Source organism: Metopolophium dirhodum, chromosome 9 (genome assembly GCF_019925205.1).
Source record: "Metopolophium dirhodum isolate CAU chromosome 9, ASM1992520v1, whole genome shotgun sequence".
NCBI lineage: Eukaryota > Metazoa > Arthropoda > Insecta > Hemiptera > Aphididae > Metopolophium > Metopolophium dirhodum.
The window spans coordinates 11,264,890-11,281,520 of record NC_083568.1 but is presented as its reverse complement, the minus strand read 5'-3'; the positions used below and the strand labels follow the sequence as shown (position 1 = coordinate 11,281,520).

The 16,631-nt window shown below is 26.3% G+C and overlaps 2 protein-coding genes across 5 annotated transcripts in view; one reads left to right on the top strand and one right to left on the bottom strand.

Moving 5' to 3' along the window:
- Window positions 1-2,480, bottom strand: part of LOC132951860 (cordon-bleu protein-like 1) — a 96,599-nt gene extending 94,119 nt beyond the window's left edge. For 3 of the 4 annotated variants that reach the window (XM_061023873.1, XM_061023876.1, XM_061023874.1), the window contains exon 1: window positions 2,284-2,480. The gene's annotated coding sequence lies outside the window, so the exon portion shown is untranslated. The remainder of the gene's footprint in view (window positions 1-2,283) is intronic. The other variant, XM_061023877.1, reaches the window with a different exon arrangement.
- A 4,536-nt stretch (window positions 2,481-7,016) lies between these two features.
- Window positions 7,017-16,631, top strand: part of LOC132953095 (cationic amino acid transporter 2) — a 108,061-nt gene continuing 98,446 nt past the window's right edge. Inside the window, exon 1 of the mRNA XM_061025664.1 lies at window positions 7,017-7,434. The gene's annotated coding sequence lies outside the window, so the exon portion shown is untranslated. The remainder of the gene's footprint in view (window positions 7,435-16,631) is intronic.

Below are 16,631 nucleotides of genomic sequence, written 5' to 3'. Positions count from 1 at the left end.
TTTATGAAATTCGTTTAAAACCTTTGGATGAATACTGAGAACTTGTTCAAGGGAATTAGTATTATGTATTTATTCGTACTGTGGTTATGTAGTACTGCACCTTGTTATATATCTACTTTTATCATGTGAAACTTATTTTTATCTTACTAATCTTACTAGAAAAATAAAATGAAATGATTTGATTTTATCGGTCAAGTTATCCATGGTGGAATTAACTTGTGAAATTAATGTTTTATGGAACTTTCCTCAATATTTATATTTAGAAATTGATTATTTTTTACTCAACATAAATACATAAGTAATATATAATTCATTATAATATATAATAAGGTCTATTATTTTTTCATTGAGGGATAGCCTATTTATCCGGTTGGAATATTATGTTATTATATCCTATAGTTTTTTTGGCTATCTGGTAATTTTAATAAGAAAAGTTAAAAAAAGTATTACATTTTGAATAGTTACATTGTAACGTTTTGATAAGTAAATGAAAAAAGTTATCCTGTATTTAAAATGTTTTAATTACGTCAAATACTTATATAAATATAATATATATATAATTATAAAATATAAAGATTAAAAGTGAATACCTGCATATTTTTTTTTTATTATTTATTAAATTACATATATTTATGATTTAATCCATAACTTTTATTTTTAAAACGATTTTAGTAACGTATACCTATATGCATATATTTACGAAAATTTTAAATTATTTTATTCTATTAAAAAATTGTTCATGCATTTTTAAGTCATACCTATTTATGAAAAATGTGCTTTATAGTTTAAATTTTATTTTGTATCTTTGTGGTTACTACACAAGTTGGGGTATGAAATTAATGGACGTTCAGTAGGTACTTAAGAGTCTTCTAATACTGTTTTAAAAAGGGCACTTATCATAAATATATTGAAACTTTTCAATAAACCATAAAAATGCATTTGAATTAGCGTAATATCTTATTATTTTTATTGAAATACCTATATATTAGTCTTATTATTATAAGTAGAAGCAAGATTTTTAAATGAATTATTATTATATGATGCATAAAAATAAGAAATCATTATTCATCTGACAGTATTGTACGCCCAAATAATATTGGTATAAGTTTGTTTTTTATTAACTTTATAAATGTACTGTATATTACGTTATTGATAGGTAATTAGGGACCCTACTATTCTTGTTGTATACAAATTAATTATTTTACTATTTATTTCAATATTTATCTTATTTGTCATACATTTAATTTGTGATTTTATCTATGGTAGATGTTTTTGTCAATAGTGGATATTTGAATATTAAACGTTTGCATTTTTATTGTTATTATTTTTTTTATCTATGGCCATGTATTCATCACATGAGCACGAGATCATGGGTTACACGAATGAAATAGAAAAACCTGTAGAACCAGTACTTGTATCCCGTTCGACGCTTATCGTTTAATTATCTCCGATATCGTTTTTTTTCTCTTCAAAATGCCAGCCATGTTGTAATTCATTCCCTAGGGCTGAATACTCGTAATACAATGTTATCGGTCGTTAAATAATGGTATGCAAGAATATATGCATTATGTTATATTATTAGGTATTTTGTTTTGGATATGAAGCTTGGTTAGATACCTACTGAAATATTTTAACTATAAAACCTTTTATTCTAGATTTTAGTCCTCTAATTTTGTATACAATTCAAAATAAATAAAACTTCTTTATTTAACTTTTGTTGAAGCTCAAGAAGTTAAATATATTGACTTTTATCGTACTTTTATAGTTATATAGTAGAAAGAAATTATCTGCACACTCTATGTTTATAGTTCATTACATATTTTATAGTACAATTCATATTCAAAGAATTATCATTCTACGAATTTATGTCCTAAATCTTATATTTCTACTTTAGTTTTATCCTTAAAGATACATTTTCGATTTTTATTAATTTAATTTCGATGTCATGATAACTAACTGATCACAATAATTGTATACACCAAACTATTTTGTATTAACTATAATATTATATTATATTACAATTAATAGTTAAATAATTGTTATCAATTATTTTATTTTTTTGAATTACTTAAATATTATTAGTAGAAGCATTACAATTTACAAACTAACCTTCAATCGAAAATATCAAAATCATTAACTTCTTATAGAAAATTGAATTACATAACCTAGTCGAAGTATAAACAGTACTGTTAACAATATACTACGAAAATTAATGGCCTAGGTAGGTCGTAGCCGATATAATTAAGATCAATAAAAAAATATATAGATTTTTGAATTACTTACTTGGCAAGTAGGTACAATTGAATTATTTCGGTGTTGTTAAATCAGTTATGCCACAGGTTTATTGTCCATGAAATATCACAAAATATTATTAAAAAAAAAAAAAAAATTTGAACAAATATACACGAAACCACACTTGCGCACGTTGATCCGACATTAAACGACAACGGAGGTCGACAGCGGTAGAAAGAACACAGTGTCCGAGTGTCCGGTCGTACACTCGTTGCAATATAAAGTTGATTGATTGTAATGTAGAGGAGAGTACTACTACAGTGCCTGAAACTAGGTTGCGTTTTACTCAAGGTGTACAATATTTTAAAAGCGAAAACAATATATTGTTTTATTTATTAGGTGTAACGCGTACCTAAACAAATTGAATATTCCTACGTTGTGATTTAATCTTATCTGTTATTATCGTGACTTGTTTATAGTTTTGAGAATGTAGAGTTTAACAGTTACCTATCGTAGTATAGGACCACATTCAATCATATTGTACTAGAATAAATAGGTATTTTTCAAATTTGAAAATCAACTAAACCAATATGAAATTAGACAGTAAATAATAATAATAATAATAATACAAAATTATACTGATATTTTTTATATAAACCGTTGATTAAGCTTTATTAGTATGGAAGTAAGTGTTTCCAGTTGATTGTAGAAATTTATAGAACGATGATAGTGCTTTGCAACCCATAGAAACACGCCATATTTTTTAAAACTTTGAACAGATAATTTTATAAGTATTCCAAAATATAGATGTTTTGATATGATATAAAACCAATAAATGTTTTAATAATGTTGTGGGTAAAATTAAAAAAAAAAAAAATTAGGGATGAAGCTCTGCTGTATAGTAGAGTAGCTATGTATGAGGCATGTACCTCGTAATTGAGTAGGTCACTGTAATGTTCGATGGTAATATTCATACTTACAGCCTCATTTATATTGGTAATTTTTATATTCATATTATATATGGTAGATAAAAATAATGTTTTCCATATTTTATTATATATACCAAGTATGGTGTGAATCGGTTCATGGTAAAAATAACTTAAAATTAGTCTCAATACATTGAGAGTTTCATTGCGTCTAAAAAATAATTATTATTTAAGAAATGGTGGAATGTTTCAAGTTTTTAAAATAAAAATATTATTAATTAGAACAAAATAATAAAAATCGTTTGAGAATAAATCATTATTCTATGTTTGAATATCTGAAATATAAAATCCCAATAATTCAAACAGTCATTCATAAAGTCACTAAGCATTTAAAAAAATAATTTAACTTAGAAAAACTTTCTGGAATCTTGTATTAAAATGTCAAGCCATAGGTATTAAGATTAAAAATTGTATGTATTATTTTTACAAATTTGATTTTGATGAATTTTAAAACTGTAGGTATCATATACAGATATGGTTTCTTATATAAAAAAAGTCATGACTGTATTTCAAATATTATTTAATTTGTGTATATTTATAGTATCTACCATTATTTATTTTTGAATTACAATAACATAAGTCATAACAAAATGTTTATTGTCAAAAACTAATATCCGATAAATTTTCTAGTTTTTTACGTTATTTTAGATTCTGAGCGAAGCGATGAATCTATTGGTTTTACAATGATGATTAATTTTTTGTCTGAAGGCACTTTTTAAGCCAGTAAAAATGTTTTTATCTTTAATATTGAGGGTGGTTTCTGGTTTACAATTGTATCTAGTTTGTTGTTCTTCGAGGGGTCAAAAGTTCAATAAGTATACTCGAGAAACACTAAAAAAAGATTGGAATATTTACGCAATAAGTACCTACCGTTTTCAATAAAATCGATTTGTTGTCTTTCCAAAAAGTAAAAATTTAAAATAATTATTACTATAGTAATGACGTATTCGTAATGACTTCAAATTACGTAAGAAAAATAATTTCAAAAATATTAATAGTTTTCAAAATAACGAGGGTCTTATTTTAAAAGTATCACCCGGTACATTATGTAGGTACTTACTCATGTTATTGGCAAAGAAAGTTACAATAGTACTTAAGTACTTAGTACTTATATATTTTCTTTTTATGATTTTTACGATTGCATTACCTATATAATGATTATGAAAAATATCTAGTTGTTATAATTATAATTTATAGTTGTCGTATATTATAATCAATAGAGTCGCCATAAATGTAACGTTTAAAAATAATATCACTGTCAATAACACATTTAATAAACAATAATAAATAAAGAGTTTGTACGACAATATTATGACATATTATGTGAATACAATTTAAATAAGTTTAGGTGCCTATAAGATTAATTAAAGTAAAAATAAGATATATCTAGGTATGTTAACACAATTTTAATGAAATTGTATTTTATATAAAACTCTGTTTCGTTTGTTTGTATGGTAAATATTCATTACATAGGTTCATTAAATCCAACATTTTATTACAGTTTCATGTTTTCGAATAGATGAAATGGTTACTATGATTAGTTTATTATATATTTTATATAAAAAGTAGGGTAAAAGTTATGTTTTTATATCTTTACTATTATTAAATAATTACAACTCGTCACATAGTTCATATTATGGGATAAGAAAAAAGAAAGCTAAAGGTATTCCAATAAATTAATAAAATAAAATCCAAATAAAAAATTATGAGACAACATTTATGATGATTTCATTATTTGTTGCAATGTTTAATGATTAGGCTTAATAAAACCAATTTAAAAGATTTCAAATTCGTTAAATTTGTTGGACCCACTGAAATGATTATCTTTGCAGACGTCCCTGATCATTATACTACGAGTTAGTACTAATCTATTTTTTTTATTATCATACCATTGTTAAAACTGGGTTAATTATTATGGCACACCTAGCAATGACATACCTATTAAACATTTAAACCATTAAACATTCGAATATCAGCGTCTTTTGTTATAAATTGTCTCGAGTCGCTAAAGTAATATCCATCTACACTGTTCATTTATTGTTTTAAAGACAGAATATTATGATTAGTTATTTTGTATAACTGCAGTATATAATAACCATTATTTATTAAAAAAATATAATGATATGATAGGTATACAATTGTTGAAGTTGTAAAAAATTAAAATTAAATATTATGCTCGAGTCTAATCTCCAGCTACATATATATTGTGTTTCACAAAATATGTTATTCAATTTTTCGGTTGTAAAAATGTCTCAATTGTTTTATGTCACGATAATAATATCTATCTATTGATTATAAATTGCGTCTAGGTTAGGTAAAAGTTTTTATGCTTTCGCTAGCGTTTTAATACACATTTTTGTATTAAAAACAGAAGTCTAAATACAAGATACCTACTAATATACACATAATTATATTTAATACATTTTGAAAATAGTTTCAAGTGAATTATTTCTTCTGAACACTTAACATTTTGAAAACAATGGAACTAAATGGGTATCAAGCTTCAATCATATTTATTTTTTGAATCAGAATACTTGCTTATCTACAGTGCTTTTAAATCAAAATACATTCACTCCAGTTATCCATCCAATTCCTATAGAGTTATTCTTAAATTTTAATTTAATTTAATTTAAATATCGTTTTTTTCAGAAAAAAATATTAAGAAGTACTTTCTCAAAAAAATTGTAAATCGATCGTTGTTCAGCACATGTTTTTCTTGACAATCTTGGCCCAACTTAGTATTGTATTATTATTTTTAAGATTTAACCCAAAAGCAATGATAAAACACTTTCTAAACAGGATTTTTAGTCGTTCTTTGTTTTCCATAGTATTTAAAATTAAACATGAATTTATTTTCAGACGTTTGAAATTATAATTAAATGCTTAAAAACATATTATAATGCATTAAGTTATAAATAATATAAATGGCCATGTTGTCTAATGTAAATATCACTTCATATATGTATAATATAAATAATCTAAGCCTAAACTGTTAAAATAATAGAATAACCTTGTAGTTCATACTGAAACCATAATACAAATATAAATAAATAACCGAAAAGTTGTTTAGTTTAAAGAAATAATAATAAAGAATAAATTGTTGAACATTATTGTATTTTATAGTGGCGTACCAACAGTATGTATTGTAAAATTGTAAATATATTTTGGGCATACTATACAACAAGGATTTCAGAAATATATTACGAACGAATTTCCTTGCAGTTGGGTGGATGATTTTCTTAGGACTATGGCACAATATTAGGAGAAAAATATAAAATAATATAGTTCAAAGAAAATTGTCTATCGTTACGTCTTATTCGTAGTGCATGTACATCGTCACATATAGGTTCCTATAATAACGTCCCGTGCACCATTGGCACTTTATTTATTTTGTGACTATATAGTGTATAGGTAACTAAAACAATAGAGTTCACGTTTCAACACTTGAAAAATAATGTCATATAACCTTTGGAGTACCGTGTAGTGTATATTATTATTATTATTATCATCACAGTGACACACGCACTTAAAAGAAGTATAAATGAGCAAAAAGATAGGTACCTATACGACGGGGGATTTAGTCGCAACGTGGACGGATTGCACGTACGGCACGATGAGCGACCACCTTGTGGCTTTGGTGTTCGCGTAGCCCGGCTATATAATCTCAGAAGATCGCCGGGCGCCGCGCCGTCGTTTACGTGTTGCCCGCGCCAAGCGTTTCCACGCAAGTCCCGCTTTGGGGACCAGGGCGCTACCAGCGCCCAATAACGGGGGTTGGGGTCGGTGGGGGTCGGAGGGGGGTCGCGGAGTAGCAAGGGGTATTTTGTACTCCATTTGCGGGCGGCAGTGCTAGAACCGTAGTCCGGGTAGTCGGTAGGGCTCTGTAAGGCGAGATTTTTGTTTTGTTTTGTTTTTTGTTTTTATTTTGATGATCATATAATAATACTAATAATAATAATAATAATAATAATAATAAAAATAATATTATGATATTTCTGATCGCGCAGATCGACGCCACCGTCCAGTTGCGGTATAGATCGTAACACCCGTGTTCGCCTGAGTGCTGGTATTGTGCGTATATGTGCGTGTGCGTTTTGCTTAGCTGGTTGCACACCGAAAGATGTTGAGAATTTGATTTCGACCAACTCTGTGGTGTGTGTTAACCGAGTAAAAATCAGTTGCCGTGGTCATCGGCGAATATCTCCCCGTAAAATAGGTAAGTGTATATACTATAATATAGGTACATCTTATTACACAAATATGAAATATTATTGAGAAGGCACTAAAACGTCAATGTTGAGATACCGTTTACAACTTGTTATTAGTAACAAAATATTTATGTAAAATCGTTTGAAACTACTAACGAGGTCAGCAATTTATTATTATTCAGTACAATCCTTTGGAAGTCTTTTGTTTTCATTCTCTGCCAATTGCAAATAGTGAAATCGCCAAATTGTATGTTATGTTTGTACACAATATTATATTATTCTTATTTTTATAAGAAACATTTAAAAATTATTAGGTACTTATGTACTATATAGGTATTTCACTAACTTTATTATTATATGCAAATAAATAATTACAATTTGAAATTATTTTTTACATATGTCATCAGATATGCATATTTATATTAATAACTACTATTTCAAAGCACCCTGAATCAGTGTATCCAAATTATTATTAGGTACCTATTAGAATAGATTATTTTAATATATTAAAAGTAGTCGGTTCTTATAAATGATAAATAATACAGTAGCGTAGTTTATATATTAATTGTATTGTTAATAAAAACAGATAGACCAAAGTTTAATTCGTAGCAAAACTATTATATTGTTTTACTTTGGTTTTAGTTAGAAATATATTACTACCATATTCGGTGAAATATTATAAATATGGTTTACAGAAACCTCTTATAACGATTAAATGATTAATAATACTGACGGAGCCGGTAATAAGTGGCACTTTTATCCGATATGTTGTCCTGCCCGAAACTTTGTTGTAAAGATATGTGTACAATTTAGGATAATATAGTAGCTGTAAGATGGTAGATCCCATGTTTGTCCTAGTTTAAACTTTTTTTCTAAATAGCTTGTTTTTAAAATCAATAAATACGGTTTTAGATGATTCTATTATTTATTTAATTTAGTATTATATATCTTTGTAATTACTAAGTAAAATTATTTTTCGTCCAAAAGAAAAAAAATAGACAGTCTGGTTTTATGAAAAATGTATAAGGTTAATTATAATTAATTATTCTATACAATATCAATAAGAATTTCCAATTTTATTTATACTGTGTCAATATGGTTTTTAAAAAATTAATATTTTATATTAATTAATAAATTAATAAACTTACTTATAACATTTTTAGACGAATCAAGTCTACAAGTTGAGTAATCTAAAAATGTTAAAATGACACAAAAAGTATAAAAAACATATTGAAATAAATAAAAAATGTTCTATGCAAAATACTAGCACCCGACACAGAGACGACATCGATTCTTTGTCAATTCCTCAAAGAGCCAAACCTTATGCAGAGAATATAATGACATATACAACACAGAGATTATATCACATGTAATTTAAATTAAAGCCTTTTATGTATCAATACCTAATTATTTTTGTTCTTTTAATTTAATTAAAATTAGATTCTATAAAATTAGGTACTTAGTAAATAAGTTATTAACGGGATTAAACACCTTGTGGCACTCTGTATTTTATATGAATTTTCCGGCACCAATAATACTTTGAGTCGTGACGACCGATTTATTGTATCAACCAATATTGATATAACCTATTTGTCGTGCATTACCAACGTTGTTATAACCGATTTTTACTCTAGTAACATTTTAGATTCTAAGTGAAGCGAGCAACGTAATAGTTTTACAATGATGTTTTTATTATTATATTTTTTTTATGTGAACATATTTTCGATTTGAAGAAAACAACGTACAATTTTGTGTAGAGTATGAAAAATTTAGAAATCAAGTATCGATAGTACTCGAAGAGGTAATTCTTCAATTCATTTTAAGCGTAAGGAAAATTTCCGACGGACATCGAAAAATTAAAAAGTCTGTTTTTGATTGCAATTTTTTTAAAACCGTTAAAGTTATTGTTAAATGAGCTCTGTTCAGAATAACTTTTGAATTCTATATTATTTACCATTGTATTTAGAACTATATACACTATACAGACTACAGTACACTGCTTTAAGGTGAGTGAAGCGAAATAAGTGCACAATATCAGCTGATCTCTATATTCGGCTAAACTATTGTTTTAAAACTATCATCAGTGTAGATTAATATTCCGTGTATAAAGTTGTAGCTTAAAAGTATTTTTTTAACTTACTTATAGGTACCTAAAAGTACCTGTCTAGAAGTATTTAAGTGGGTATTGATAAAATCAGTTCTATAATTTTAATTTTAATCTTAAAATTAAACGTGTATAATTCATAAAACATTACATTTTTTATGCAGTCATTAAATTTGGAAAACGTATATTTCATATTATACTGAATAGCCCTTAATTTTTTTGTATAAGATTAGAGCTTAATTGAAATTAAATGAATTGTAGCATTTAATACTGTTTTTTAAAACTAAATGTTCGACGTGTTACAAATATGAATTACCTACAAAGTATATTTTAATAGGTACATATTATTTTCATTGATTAGGAAACTGTTATTTGAAAAATTCAACTATAGAAAATAATATACTGTATACTTAAATAAATAATTGTAGGGGGGAGTGGCCGAGCGGACGAAGGCGTCGGTTGTGACGCACACCGACGCTGGTTCAAACCTCGGTTCATGGGCGGCATTTTTCTTCGGGCAAGTCACGGTGTCCGGAGATAAGTGCCGCCATCCCCCACCCGGGCATGGCAGATACCCACGGGTGCCCACTAAAAAATCTGCCAAAAACTACACACACGTGTTAAACCTACAGTTCCCTCCCCTACAAACAAAAAACAAACAGCTAATGGCCATAGTTGCCGGGCTTCACGATCAATAAAAAAAAAATAATTGTAATTATACTTTTATAGGAGTAAATATTGAGCCCCCGTGTGGCAATACCACAACGAAAAAATACTTATATAATCTATATGTATAGTTGTAATTCAATAAATTAATCGGCTTTGAATTTGCCGTTTAAAGCTTTGATACAACACAAAGCACATTGCAATATTTTCACTATCTATACCTACTCTACATAATTTACACTCCTTAACAAATAACAATAGTCAATACTACCCATAACAATATCATAATAATATCATACAACCCAGTTGTAACTACATTTACATTTTAGTTTTTAAGACAACAAATTTGGTAATTCTGTACGGTATCCCCATGTTAATTTAGGTATAATAAGTAATTTATGTGTATTGTTTTAAATGTTTTATTTTGATTTAAATTAATTTTCAAATAAATCATATTATTATTCTTATAATACATTACCAATACCTATGATAAATATATAACACGATTTATGAGTTTGGTTTATCGTTTTTCTTGAATAATTCATGAACAATATTGGTAAATGGGTAGTATAATTATTATAGATAACTTGCAATAATAAATAAAATATGCTAGTACAATTAGTAGAGTTACCATAAAATTATTTTGAGAAAAATACGTTTGATTTCAGAATAATTATATGATCATGGTTTTTAATGGATTCAGAAGGGTTTTGGATAATTATATTAACCTTTGCGATGTTTACAAGAGAAAACAATTATTTTGAATAATAGAGCTTTAAAAGGTACGTCAAAAAAATAGTTCAACAGTTTTGATGGAATTGCTGTAATTGAAAACTTACTAGAATAAGAAAAAAATAGACATTTCATAATAATATATGACAATGCATTTAATTGAAAGTTAATTGCTTGTGAGTTTCTGTATGGAATCTTTTTGAAGCTAAAAGTTGATTAATCTTAGTCATTTTTTTAATGTGTTTATCGATTTTAACTTTCATGTTCTTATTGTTTTATAATATTTTAAATTAAGAAAATACATAATGTATATATGAAATAACAATGACCATAATATCGAGTCATATTTGCTTGTCATGTTTATAATATTATGTTTTAAAACAAGAAATAGATAGAAACAGTAATTCTTTTTACGTTTGCAGATAAGTATTTTGGTGGGTAACATATATGACGATTTTGTTTGGTACAGAACATTTACAGATAGGTACTGGTCGAACGTGTAGATTTATTCGCTTCAGCATCAGATATAGTTTTGTGTTATTTAATTATTTTAGTAGATTCGAAATTAATGTTAAGTATTAACGTTTGTAGGATGGTCAAGTCAAAAGTTTCTATTCACGAAATGTGTTAACAATACCTAGTTTTTTCTCCGTGAACACTTTTTCGAGTAGTAGTATACCTAGTAGACATGGAAGTGATACAACAACATATTAAAAAGCCATTATATTTATCGATTGAAACTATAATATTAGGTTTTATATAGTTTTCGGCTTTCTCATTAGTATAAAATAAATACATTTATGCAAACCTAGTTGTAATGCCAAAAGTTCGTAACGATTGTCAGGACAGATTTTATCAATTCTGTGTGCTGTGCTTTTATTGACATGATTAGAGATATGTAAAGCGGTAACATTAAAGGTGTGTACTCACAATTATTATTATTTACCACTCGGAAAATTATAGAATATAAATGGGCAAACAATGTTACTAGGTACCTTTAAATTTCTAATGTAATATAACTGTCGACTTGTTGCAATATAATTTTCCTATTTTTATACGTTTATAATATGCATTAAAAAAAATCCCATTTATCAACAATTCTGAAATTTATATTACAATATTTACAGAGTTAAAGGTACAATACAGCACAGTTATTAATAATTTATATTGAACTATATTAGTCAAGTACACAATATTAAGAGACTTAATGCTCTGGATTGTGTGTATAAGGTTTATATATTTAAAAAAGTTATAAAAAAAATAATAAAATAATAAATTGCAAGTTCAGTAGAAGATATCGATAATAATATCATAGTTGATATGAATGCATCTATATTTTCTTACGAATTTTAATTTTGTCCTTATTTAGGTACCTTTTAAGAATGTAATAAATGTTGAAATACGTCAATAAAATGTTTATCTTAATATTTATTGATATGTATGATTTTAATAGGTACCAACTTTAAGAATTATTATAAATATTTAGAATTTATACTCGTAAAACGTAAAACAAATAACACATAATATTTGTTTAGGTATTACATGAAAAAAAAAAATTGCATTTAAAATTAGAAAAGGTCATAATATTATATTAAAAAACATATACTTACATAATACATTTTTAGCTCTATTATCTTTACTTTAAATAACATTTTAGCAATATGAATATTAAGATGGTAAAATAATATTTTTATAAATAAATTATATTCCTTTTAAATATTCAAGTTACAAATTGTCATAATAGAACCGCTGCTTTACTATCGTGCATAGAAAGTATTGTATTTTTGTGTTTCTGTAGTACCTACCAACCACTCAAATATTCAAATATACAATTTTAGTTATTTATTAATAACTACGTTGTACACAAATTTGTATCCATCTTTTAGAAGCTATTCATTATTTATAAAATTTCTTGAAATATAAAATAAATTCTTATTTAGAAAATTGATGTAAATATTTGCTGTAAAATTGTATGTGAAGAAATTGGAGTAACTACTCAAAAGAGGAAATAAAGAGGGTAAACATGCTCTTATAAGTACTCTTTGTTTCATTTCACTTCGCTGTATCTTAAAATTAATTTTCCATTCGATTTGATTAATGAAATTGTGTTCATCTGGTCCAATGTCTTAATTAAAATCAACATTGTGGAGAATGATGCGTTTATTATTTTCTCTCTTGGATCTACGCTCCTATAAAATCTATGATATTTGAAATTTTTATAATTTGTAGTCTATTAAGCGAAAATGAGAATAGGTCATTGGTGTAAATAAATAAAAAAAAGGTTTTTTGAAAAGATCTAGCTCCCGTTTTCAATTTGAAATAATTTTTCTTTACAAACCTCATTTGTTGTTAGATATAAGACGTGTGACTTAAAACTTTCATAATACACAAGGAAATCTGGACTTCCAGGTTAAGTTGGAACCATACCTACCTAACCATACCTACACAAATTGGCTTTATCCTTTTTTTCTATATAATATATAAAATTCGAAAAAAAAACCAAATTTATTGAGCTTACAACAAAATACCAAACGTATTATGTTATTATGTTATTAATATTAACAAAATTAAGTTTACTAAAAAATAAATAAAAAAAAAAACTAGTACTAACTAAAATGTAAAATATTATTTACAAATTGTATGGAATTGCGGAATATTGGAAAAACCGGCACCCTTATCCTTTTGGCTAAATACATCTGTAGGGTTTAACAAATCTTGCATGAAAGATATTTAATTGATCTATAATAAGAGAAATAAAATATAGTAAAGCGAAGTACAATATTATGTCAGAACAAAATGCAGAACGGTTATGCATATATAATACCAGAGTTTTTTTGTTGAAAAACAATTGTTTTTTTATGTCTGAATTTGCATAGGGCTTTTTTTATTCTTAATGTTATTATATTCTTAATCAAAAAGAATTTAAAAATAAAATAAAAGTCGTTTTGGAGATTATATTAATTTTGAATAAGAATGTTTCATAATTTATAACATTTGTAAGACATACTATTTCATAATATAGTCTGTGTTTGTAATGTACATACCTATATAATATTATTAATAATTGAAAATTATTGTAAAGAATAATAATATATCAATGTTTTATTATACAACAGAGTAACTGTGTTTAAATTAAACTGTATTTCTTAGATTATATATGACGCATAGAATTTTTGGAACAACATAATATTCAATGATATTTTTTTTATCGTACAGGTATTGTTTTAAAATTAGTAATCATAATAATATTATTCTTCTTTTAAAAACATTTCTGAAATTGTTTGATATTTGGCTAAAACGGTTCTATTTTTTTTTTTAACTCTTCACGCTGTTTTTGATTAATTATTGTTATAAGAATTTGAAATGTTTTCATAGATCGATAAAATAACAGGAATGTCAATAAAGTTGCGACCATAAAGTTTTATACGGCACCACTTTATAGATAGGATCAGAGCAGTTTTTTAGATTCAATAGTTTATGTTATCATCGAACAACAATATTAATTCCACGCCTACAATGGTCAGTGGCTCACCAAATTCCTGTTTCGTATTTCATTAAAACAAATTTTGTCGATATATCGTGGTAGTTTGTGGTATAATATTATGCTAATAACTCCATACTGTCGTAAAAGTAGAGTGTTCATAGGTATATATATATGTATATACATGCTACAGCTGAAGTGATTCATTAGTTGTTTCATCTGATTGTTGGGCTTTCTATTATCTCGATGTGGGCGAGACCCATTAGAAAGTGATTTATATATTAATTTTTCGTTTCATTAATTACATTATGTGCATTATGGATAACTTTGTTTGTAGTGTTTGGTATTTTTTAATGTGCAGTTAATAATATGCTAAGCAAGTAGTTCAAAACGACTATTTTCTTGAGCTGAATGTCTTTGGTATTTATATTGCTTTGGATAAACCGTCGTCTCTGCTGAAAAGCACTAAAATACTTATGTTGTTGGTTCAATATTTGATGGCGTCATGATCATTTATCACCAAAATTCCCATTAATTCTATGGTCTTGAATGTGTCCGAAGTCCATATAAATAAATGTCACTAGCTATTTCATATTTATTATATAGTAATTCTAGTAACTAAATGTTTTTAGTCGTATTATATAGGACTCAATGTATTTTACTCTGTAACCCAAAACTTATTATCTGAGTGTGCAGTTGAATGATTTAATTTGAAAGAAATTTATTCATATTATAAACTATTGATTGTTACTTAAAGTTAGTTGTTGGTGGTTATTATTTACGTTTTAACTACTTATTATTTTAAGTATAAACTGTAATATTATGTATAAATACATACAAATTTAATTTTCTTACTTAAACTATTGTACTAGCTGCGCCCAAAATCGATTTTATTCAAATACATATTACGCATTTAGCACAATAAGACTTATAATTTTGAAATACATTTATCAATGCGTAGGTTCCACATAGTGAGAGGTAAATATTGTCAGTTTAATGAAGTGTAGGAGCAATTTAAATGTATTTTAGATTTGGAGAATAAAGTTGGTTTTACCATAATGTTTTTTTTTTAAAAATTATTTCTCTGAATATATTTTCTGATGAAACGAGCGGTGTTTTAAAAATGTCATGTTTGACATTCAAAGGAATATGCGTTTTTTCCATTTATTAAGTGGTTGTTTTCTTAAGCGTGAGGAGCAATTATAATCGAAGCGATGAAAAAATAAAGAAATAGCGAGCGTGGACGAGTGGTTTTAATCAAAATCCGCACGGAATCATTTTTTGAATGTGCTGATTGATAATGACTCGCTAAACAAAATATGTAATACAGCTGTGCCCGGTAATCCCGATAATCTTTTTCAGGGTTTATTTTATATTCTCTCGTCAATAAGCAAATCTGGTATTAATATATTACAAATTTATTCTTTCAACCGTTTACAAATTTTGATTATAAACTTCAGAAAGTTTGTTTTTAAACTTCTTTATACTTCTTACACTTTTCACTTCACATCATAATACACCGTTTGGATTTTGTAAGACATAGAGAGCAATTTTTGTTACTTAAAATTTAAATTGTTTTTTCCGAGGTTCTAATTAACTAGGTGACATAATTAAACAATAACATTAAATAGACACCATGATAAAAATATAATAACGATGTTGGAGAGGTATTTTTATTTGCTTATTTTTTTAAATTTAATTTCTTACGCATAAAAGTGTTTCTAGTTTATTATGCACCAAACTGAGAAAAATAAGGTCAAGGTCCTGGGTAATATAAATTATCAATTGTTTTTGTTTTTAATATTGATATGTTCTATAATACCTAATATCTACTAATAGTTAGTAAATTAATTGTTCATAAATTGTATTCTTTCTTATATTCGTGGTACAACAATAATATCAAATAATAGCTTATTAAACAATAAATTAATATAAGTTCACATAATATATAGCATGATAGCTTTGCCATAATATTGCTTATTAACAAAATAATAGTAAATTATAACTTTTAATATTGTATTTTTAAAGATGTCAGTATTATAGAATAGTGTCCCTAATTCCCTGCACTATACACTTTTGTTTTAACAAGAACCACTTTTTATTTGGTATTAGACAATGTATATTGTGCAAAAAATATAAGTTTGTAACCTTTCAATTAAAAACAATGTAACTATTTTAGCTTTTCATAATTTATTGAATATCAAATAAACGTTATTTATACA